This window comes from Sorex araneus, chromosome 4 (assembly GCF_027595985.1).
Source record: "Sorex araneus isolate mSorAra2 chromosome 4, mSorAra2.pri, whole genome shotgun sequence".
In the NCBI taxonomy this organism is placed as follows: Eukaryota; Metazoa; Chordata; class Mammalia; order Eulipotyphla; family Soricidae; genus Sorex; species Sorex araneus.
The window spans coordinates 82,472,501-82,482,340 of NC_073305.1; the positions used below are offsets into that span (position 1 = coordinate 82,472,501).

Below are 9,840 nucleotides of genomic sequence, written 5' to 3' on the forward strand. Positions count from 1 at the left end.
CCATTCAACCCCAAATGATATTCAGTATATGTTTTACAAATAATCTAATAAAATGCTAAGAAAACTGTTATTTTGACTAGCCCAGTCATGAAATAGTTCAATTAAATCTTCATAAATAGTTGGATTCAATTCATCTTCCTCAGACACAAAAATAAAGAATGCATGCTTCCTACAAATTAATTGCTTTCAAGGTTCCAACTGGTCCACTGTTGCAGTACATGTTTCTTGGGAAAATAAAAATCACATTCTAAGTACAAAGAAAATTTCAAATGATTCTTGATTGACCCTAAATCCCAATCATTGAAATGTTTATGATTTAAAAAAATCAATCTATCTTATCAATTCAGCATTTAAAAAAAACAATCCATCTTATCGATTAAACATGTGCCTCCTGACTATATAAAAAGTGCTCATTACATCTGCCTGTGCTATACACAGGTTGGATAGGAGCTCAAGTTTCTTAAAAGGCTAATTTAATTATTACAGTGGCAAGTCTCACTTGTTTTGAAAAAACCAAGGCTGATAAGCTGTTTCCAGATCTGTCTCCAAAGCTTAATTCGGTGTTGGAGTCTCTTCAAAAAGTTCAAATCCTTCTCTGAGTTAATTCAGCGACTCTTTCTTGGTCCCATTACGTGAGGTTATTAGAAGAGAACCCTTCACTTGAAATACCCTGGGGAGAGATTCCACGTATTTCTGCCTCTTCTCAATTGCATGCCAGGACAGGCTTATGGTACCAAAGGTTTCTGTCAATACAAATATGAGACCCACACAGCTTTGTGGAAAGATTAAAAACTCTTCTACCTTCAGTGTGTTGTTAGATAAACCTCCTTTCTCTGTATTTCCAGAAACATTTATTTCAGAGAGTAATCAATTCCAGTCATATTTGAGAAACTAAATTTGGTAAATTTCACCAGGAAAATCCCATTTTTCCAGTTCTAATATCAAGTACTGAAACTTCCAATGGAATTTTGATTTTTGGGGGGTATGTATGTCCACCTTGTTAACTGACTTTCACTATCTTTTCCTACCTAGACTTCTCTGATATTTCCGTATTCTTGGAAGATTCACAGTTCTTTCTCATAGATAGCATTCCATGTTCTTGGGTTCCCAGAATCCATAAGGCAAAGCCACTCCTTCAGGGCTGGCCTTACAGTGCCATGCTGTAACCTCAAAACTCATCTGTCCAATCAGATATTTAAAAGAATATTTCACAGACTTGCCTACTGGGAGAATTGGTTTTATCCAAAATAAACCTTTATAGCTGGAAGAAGTCTAAGTCCTAGACATCAACATTTATGAAACTGACAAAAAATAGTTAAAGAAGCCATTCATCTTACAGATCATTATTATTAACACTGACATGTGCTGTGAAAGGAATATTTGTGTTCAATAAATATGTCGAAGACTTTAATCCTCAATGTGATGGTGTTTGAAGATGAAGTTTTGAGAAGAAATTGAGCAAACGAAGACAGAGCCTAGGTCTGATGGGATGAGAGTCCTTTTAAGAATATACATCAAAGATATTTCTGCTTTTCCCTCTACCATATTATCAAAAAGGCAGGAAAAGAATGTTTTCCTGAATTTGAACAGATTGGCATGTCCTGATCTCAGCCTTCAGCCTTCAAAAAGCTATGAAAAAACATATTTCTGTTTCTTATGTTACCCAGTGTGTGATAACCTTGGTATAACAGCCTAAACTGACTATATAGTACTCTTGTTCCTACATATCCATATATTTTGACTAAGTGAAATCACACATATATTTTTAATAAATTAATCAATTCAAATTTATCACTAAAATATCTTCTTGTCATTAAATATTAATATACTACATAATAAAGTATGAATGAATCTGATTAGCTTTCTTCCTATAATTTAATGTAATCCGATAATCAGTCTATATCTGCAAAAATGTTTTGTACTTACTTATGACAGTTTCTTAGATGTGCAATTTGCCCAAATAAGTAGATAATTTATGTGTACACATATTTCCATTTGTAAACTTTTAATTCTAGAAAACCTTTAACACAAGATAAAGTCAAGGCAATAGTATAATGAACTACTAAGTAGCGGAAATTTAATGCTATTCTTTTAGTTTGCATTAAAAATAAGACTCAGGTTAAAGGCATTTACCTTGAATACTATTTGATCCCCAGCACCACATATAATTCTTCCAGCACTGCCAGGAATTACCTCTGAGCACCTCCAGGTTTGGCTACAACACCCCCACAAAAAAGATTTGTCCCAATTTTCAATAATAAATATTTTATTTATACTTCTCAGAAAACTCTGTTAGATTTTAGATCTGGTAGATTTTAGATTCCCCTCTCCCCCTAAGTATTTATCTTTCAATTTCTTCAGTTTCTTTTATTACCAACATACAATAGCCTCAGGTTTCTACAAGTCCAGTTGATATCTGTATTACAGATAGTCTTCAATAGTTACGGGGCTAAGTTTATGTTGACACCTTAGGAGCTTTGAATGTCACAGCAAGACCAAGTGTTTCAGCTGCTCTTCTCCCCTCACCCCCACAAAGGCTGAGAGGAAAGGAAATCATACAAATGGGGTTTTGGATTTAAGAAAACGGAAAGAATTATGAGCTCAAATATATACCAAAGAGGGAAAAGGGTACCCATGCAATCGTAGGATTTTATTCTTGGTTGGAGTTAGTGAAAAAGAGGAATTTTCTTTTTGGACCTTGACTTTTGTGGAAATGACTTTCTAAAAGCTTTTGAATTGTGAAATTCATTAGTCCCTCAAAAGAGTGTCCATAGACTTGACCAGATGTGACCTTTCTGGGCATTCATTCCAATAACAAAAATATTTTTAATTTCAGAAACATAAAAAGTACTATGAATTTACCAGGAACTTGGACATGCAAAGAATCCAGGTACTTAATTGGGCTCTTATCGAAATGCTGTGATGGGTGAAATTTTGATTTGTAATAATAATAAAAAATATATCTCTGTTTTTTACCTTTTTCTGGAGCACAGCTCCTCAGGCTGTTGGAATTGTCTAAAGGCTGAGGTGACAAAGATGTCTTTTGCTATGTTGCTAACAAGGTAACTTTGAGATCAAAACTTAACAATGGGGGTTGGAAGCAAGGAGATCCAACTCTGGAATTAGAAGATTGGAACATCCAAATACATTCCTTTACTGGTGGGGAGGGCTAAAGTACTGAGTTGGAATCAATTGCCAGTGAACTATGATTTAATTCATCAAGTCTACCTAGCAAGATTTACAAAACAAAACAACAATCCTCCCTTCACCCCAAAGGACAGGGTTTGTAGAGTGGCATGTCAGGAGAATACAGGGAAATTCTCCTGTACCCCTTGCTTTATGCATGCCTTCCACATGTCTGTTCCTGGGTTCTTTCTTTTTATAAATAGCAGAAGTCTAGCAAGTAAAATATTTCTGAGTTCTGTGAGCTACTTTAACAAACTATCAAACCTGAGGAATAGGTCATTGACCTCTAATTTTTTTTAAATTTATTTTATTGAATCACCATGTGGAAAGTTACAAAGTTCTCAGGCTTATGTCTCAGTTATACAATGCTCAAACACCCGTCCTTTCATGAGTGCCCATATTCTACCACCAAAAAAAACCCCGTATACCTCCCACCCCCATACCTCACCCCCGCCTGCGTAACTGATAAATTTCACTTCATTTTCTCTTTACCTTGATTACATTCCATATTTAAACACAAAACTCACTATTGTTGGTGGAGTTTCAACACACAACTTGTTGTTGGAGTTTACCCCCCAAAAATACGGCCCTACTGACAAGGAAGCATTAGATAATTAATTTTCCATTTATGAGAATGAAGAGGCTGCGTGGTTTAGGATTTCTGTTTTTTATTAATTAAGCCCAGGGAGATTTATGTTGGAAATTGCATCATTTCCCTTCCTGGGGCAGCATGGGGCAAAGGCTTAGTTCACGGTCTGGAGACATGGCTGCAAGCACTTGCTGGGACCAGAAGTAGTGTAGTTGGCTCTGGATCTTGGTGGTTCAGCAGCCAAGAGGCCGTGCAAAAGCTGGCAATCTTTTTGAACTACAGTTTGGGATTGTTTTAAATACATTTGTAGGAACGTGGTTGTTCCTACAACCCTTAATCTGAGTTCTGTGAGCTACTTAAGCTCTGCAGATTAAGACTGAACCCTTAATCTGCAGAATTAGATCTAAATAGAGTCAGAGGAGATAAATTGTAATACACCCTGCTGATATTAGGAGAAATTTTTGCCTGTTTGGGTAAAAACTGCTTCCTCAGACCTTCTGATACACACATATTGGAACTGGAATATATTTCTGCATCAAATCTGAGGTTTTTGGTACAAAGTATAGTGCCACAATAAAAAAAGGAAAGTCCCTTTAAACTCTGATAACTTAATTTAGAAAAAAAATACTTGAGAATTATCTAAGAACGCTTGAGACTAGGACAAGATAATTGATTGCCAACATATACAATGAAAAATGTTCAGCTTTGAATCTTGTAGACTGGTGATGAGAATGACTAATACCATTTTCCAGGAATGCTTCCTCCATGATATCATGCCAACAAATTATCTAAAGTGTCTAAGGAATTTTAAATTAAAGAAGCTGTTAGACAATGAATGCATACTCCTACTTGTTACATTTTATATGATAGAAAAATACATTAGTAAAATTCTTTAAATGAAACCTCACCGGATCAGAATCAGACCCTTGAAGTTCTTATTTTCATTATGAATTTTTTAATAAATACAGTTTGTAGATGTTGATGATAAAGATTCAAAAATTGAGTTGAAGGAAAAGTAAAACTTTGATGTAGTATGCCATGAAAGTTTCCATTTAAATGATCTCATTTACACATGTATTTTATGCAATCAGTTGGACAATATTTGTATTGATAAAAAAGGTATACATATTAAAGGTCTCTGAAGCCCAAGCCACATGCCCAATACAGGTAACAGAAGCAAATGAATATGTAAAACAATGTCCAGAAGTGGTTCTGTCTCCTGCGGTCAGCTCTGTCCCTCTAAGAACAATATAGATCATCTCCTAATAGTTCACAACTTTTTTGCAGCGACTTAGTCCATTTCAAAACCTCCCTACAGCTTTGTTCACTTGGCCATGATTAGATCTCCAATAAGTATCTTTGTGTTTTTTTTTTCCTTTTTCATCAGCAGTGGTAGGTGTCTTAGTTAAAAAAAGAAATGGATTAATTAAATACAGAAACAACTCATAGACAAACAGAAAGCATCAATACCAAACTTCTCAGTGCAAAAAGAAGGATGAATAGAGGCCCTCAGACATCATAGCTTGCTTCTTTATGAGTCCTGCAAAAATTGGTGCAACTCAGGGAACTTTAAGGTAAGTCCCTAAGGAAGATGCTTACTTACACAGTTTAAGCTCTGCACCATGCCCAGTTATCGTTTGTGATAGGAGCAGAGAAACCAACATAAATGATATGTTAAAAAAAAACCAACCAAATAAATTATGACTGTCCTCAAGATTCCCTGCCTTCTCTGGGATGATCAAAGACCAATGTATTCTCATGTTTTGTTGGAAGATGCTTGCTAGGAGGCAGGTTAGAAGTGGGAGATACACAAAAATGAGAAAAAGTGTTCTTTATATTTAAGAACTGCTCAAGCAAAAGATCAGCAAAGACACAGAAGATTAACACGGATAGCATGGAATAGTTGTTTTTAATGCCAGTCAGTATATTGAGAACTGAATTGTGTGAGGAATTCTCCATATTGGAGAAAATGACAAAAAGAAATGGAATAGGTAACACTGACGTGAGTTTGGGGAACAGAGTGACAAATATTTCATAAAACAATTAAAGCATATAAAAAGCTATGATAAAAATCCTATTTAAGCTAGACAATAAACTGAGGCTTAGAAGTCTATGTAGACGTTAAAGTAGATAAATAATTGCCAGATACATTTTAAATAAAATATTTGCATTAAAACGTTTCAGAAAATTATGTAAAAATATTCTTGAGCAGGGTAAATTATATGTCTAAATCTTATTTGTTCTTCATATCATGGCCCATAATAATGAGAATTATCTTCTTATCCCCAATTTGCTTATGGGAACATGAAATTTGGAAAGTTTCAACATCTTTTTCTTTTTAAAACATTTTTAAAATTAATTATCTTTTTTCTTGTGTTGGGGGCCACACCTGCCTGTGCCCAGGGCTTACTCATGGCTCTGTACTCAGGTGTCTCTGCTGGTGACCAGATGGAGTGCTAGGGATGGAACCCAAGGCAAATTTCTTATCTGTTGTACTATATTGCTCTGGTCCCATCAGCATCTTCCTCAGATCTCTTAACCACATATACGTGCGTATCACATAAGGAACTTCTCAATTTGTTTGTTAACCATTAAGATTTTGAGCTTTTCTGCACAATGAGGCAATATGGGTGGGTGGGTACACATAAATACACATGTTCAGTGGTTATTTTTTATTTATTTACTTTTTTACTGAATCACTGTGAAATAGACCCTTACAAAGTTATTCATGGTTAGATTTCAGTCACACAGTATTCCAATACCCATTCCTCCACCAGTGTACATTACCCTGCTCCAGTGTTCCCAGGTTCGCTCTCATCACCCCCCACCTCACCACCCTCTCTCTGCCTCTCTGGCAGGTGCTTTTCTTCACTCTCTCTTTCTCTCTTCCTCTCTCTCTTCTTTTGGTCATTATGGTTTGCAATATTGATACTGAAAAGTTACCAAGAATATCCTTTACCTACTTTTAACCTCAGATCTCGTCTAGCGTGATCATTCCCAGCTATTATTGTCATAGTGGTCTCTTCTCCATCTTACCTACCCTCAGTTCCACACACACTTGTGATTAGTTCCAACCATTGACCAGTCCTCCTAGCTCCTGTTTACCCTGGCCATGGATATTAGTCTTCTATTATATATTATTTTTATATATGCAGTGTTTATTTTTATTATCTGCAATATTGTATTGTTCCCATTTGCAGACATCTTCTAAATTATTCTTAGTTTACATTTTGACACAAAATTAGACAACGCTCTATTCTAAACACTTTCTATATTAACTCTTTCAGTTTTAGTAACTTGTCCAAAGAGCCACAAGTGGTAGTAGTGAAGTTGGAAGTTGAGCCCAGAAAGGACTATAGAAGCTAAACTCATTATTGTTACAGTTTAACTATACTTTATTGACTCGTTAATTTTATACACCTGAGGTCATCTTACCCGTTAAACCGTCTAGTGTCTCAGGTTCAGTTTTCAAGTTCCACAGAATACCTAGCCTATATCCCTAGACTGTTTCCTACCTAGGTATGTAGTTATTGCACTACACATTAAAATTTTCTTAGGAGTTTTGCCTGGTTCTGCACTCAATGCCTGCACTCTCTCTCTGGGTCTGGTTTTTCCACTTTTATCATACTAAAAGCCCATAGAGGTAAACATCTCTGACTGATATCATCATAAGCTACCTTTTTTCTTTTGTTAATGTTCACCACCTGGAAAATGAATAATAAGTATCTATTTAAATCACTAAGGATATTTGTAGCTCCCAGGCCTGGCAGTTATGAATGAAGTTTCTATAAACATCCACTTGCCAGGTTTTGTGTGAACATAAATTTAATTCATTTCGGTAAATACCAGAGTGTGATTGCTAGATCATATGGTAGGAGTATGTTTAGCTTTGTAAGAAACTGTTTCAAAGGGCTATCATAGTCACTCTTATCTCATATCCTGCCATCTCTGATTTTCCGTATGTGTGCATTTTGCAAATTGTGGCAAAAATTAAAACATGAGGCAATCTTGTTAACAGCATATCAAAAATACAAAGCAGCCTTGTTTTTGTTTGAGGGTCACGCCTGGTAGTGCTGAGGGCTTACTCCTCATTCTGTGTTCAGAGATCACCCCTGGCTGTGTTCAGGGAATCATATGTGGTTCGGGGAATCAAATCCAGGTTGGCCACACGCAAGACAATATGTATAAGTTCCAAGTATTGTTACTTATACATATATTGTTGCACAATAATTATAGCAAATTTTTATCTCTAAATTCATTTGATGCTAAGGGCAGGAGGGCTGGAGTGATAGCACAGTGGTAGGGCATTTGCCTTGCACGTGGACGACCCGGGTTCGATTCCTCTGCCCCTCTCGGAGAGACTGGCAAGCTACTGAAAGTATCCCGCCTGCACAGCAGAGCCTGGCAAGCTACCCGTGGCATATTTGATATGTCAAAAACAGTAACAAGTCTGACAATGGAGATGTTACTGGTGCCTGCTCGAGCAAATCGATGAGCAAATCGATGAACAATCATTTGATAACATTTTCCTATTTTCTCTCTCCCTGCTCCAGTCTTTGGCAAATAGGACTTCAGATTATGCTTTTATGAGTTTGACTACTTAGATCCTCAGATCAGCAGAATTGTTTGGTATTTGTTTCTTAACTGCACATGATCCAGAAATTCTACTTCCTGACTTGTGTCTAAAATAATTGAGGGGTTTATCTTGAAAGGATAATTGCACTTAAATGATTATTGCAGCATTATCCATATTATTTAAGAGTTGAAAACAATCTAAATGTCCACCAATAGATGATTGGATAAAGAAAATGTTATTTTTATATGTATGCAGATTTATGCCATGGAATATTATTCAGTCTTAAAAATTAAAGACATTCCTGGGCCAGAGAAATAGTACAGCAGGTTAGAATTCTTGTCTTGCATGCAGTTGACCTGAGTTGGATCCGTGGTATTCCACATGGTCCCCTGAGCACTGTCAGGAGTAATTCCTGAGTCAGGAATAACCCAGGTATTTCCCAACACGCCCCCCTCCAGCAAAACAAAAGCAAATAAACAAATAAAAACAAGTTTGGAGACACCGTGGAAAGATCCTCAAAACTTTTGTTATTTCTATATTTTAATCTTTTCTTTTCTACATTCTATTTTTGTTTGTTTGGGGGCCACACATGGTGATGATCAGGGGTCAGTCCTGTCTCTGCACTCAGGGATAACTACTGGTGGTGCTCAGGGAACTTTATGGATGCCAGGGATCCAACCTGGGTCATCTGGGTGCAAGGCAAGCACCGTACCTGTTGTAGAATGTAGTATAGCTCTACATTCTAATTTTAGGGTCCCCAAGTAACTAAGTTGATTAGTATTGTGTCAATATATGAGTTTGGCTCAGACCTTTGTTTGGGGGTTACACCTAGTGCTCAGGGCTTATTCCTATTTCTCTACTTAGGAATCACACCTGGTGGATCCTGGGGATCATATGTGGTACTTTAGATTGAGCTCGGGTCTGACTCAGGTAAGGCAAATGTCCTACCCACTGTACTATAGCTCTGGGTCCAAATAATAATTTTAGCCTTTTCCACCTTATTTTTGTGTGTTTTGTTTTGTTTTTGAGCTACAGCTGATTCTCCTTAGGGTTTACTCCTGGCTGTGGATTGCTTCTGGAGGAGGTGGGGGTACCTGCTATTGAAATTGGCTCAGACAAGGCAAGCACCTTACCCGGGAACTCTCTCTCCAGCTCTTGGATTGGATTAAACGAATGCTGTAATTCACATACCTGATGTTCATGGTTATTCCCTGGATGTCATTTTTATGTTCCTGATTGCCATGACAGAGGTTAGGAATTTTTTTTAAACTGGAGGAAAAAAATGAGGGTTGATAAAAATTTAAAATTCTACTGTCATATCATTATGGGTTTTTTTGACTGCATAAAAGTGTCACCTAAGGGGTTCTCTAATTATGTGCAAATGGAAAATTCAGTTGGTACTAAAGAAGGACTTAAACTATTGCTTAAATCACATTTTCTCCCCTCTTTTTTTTTTTTTTGGCTTTTTGGGTTACACCCGGCGATGCAC

General features: G+C 36.6%; 1 pseudogene; it reads right to left on the reverse strand.

Annotated features, from left to right (window-relative positions):
* Positions 1-600: 600 nt before the first annotated feature.
* Positions 601-9,553, reverse strand: LOC101541769 (EEF1A lysine methyltransferase 2-like; annotated as a pseudogene).
* Positions 9,554-9,840: the final 287 nt, after the last annotated feature.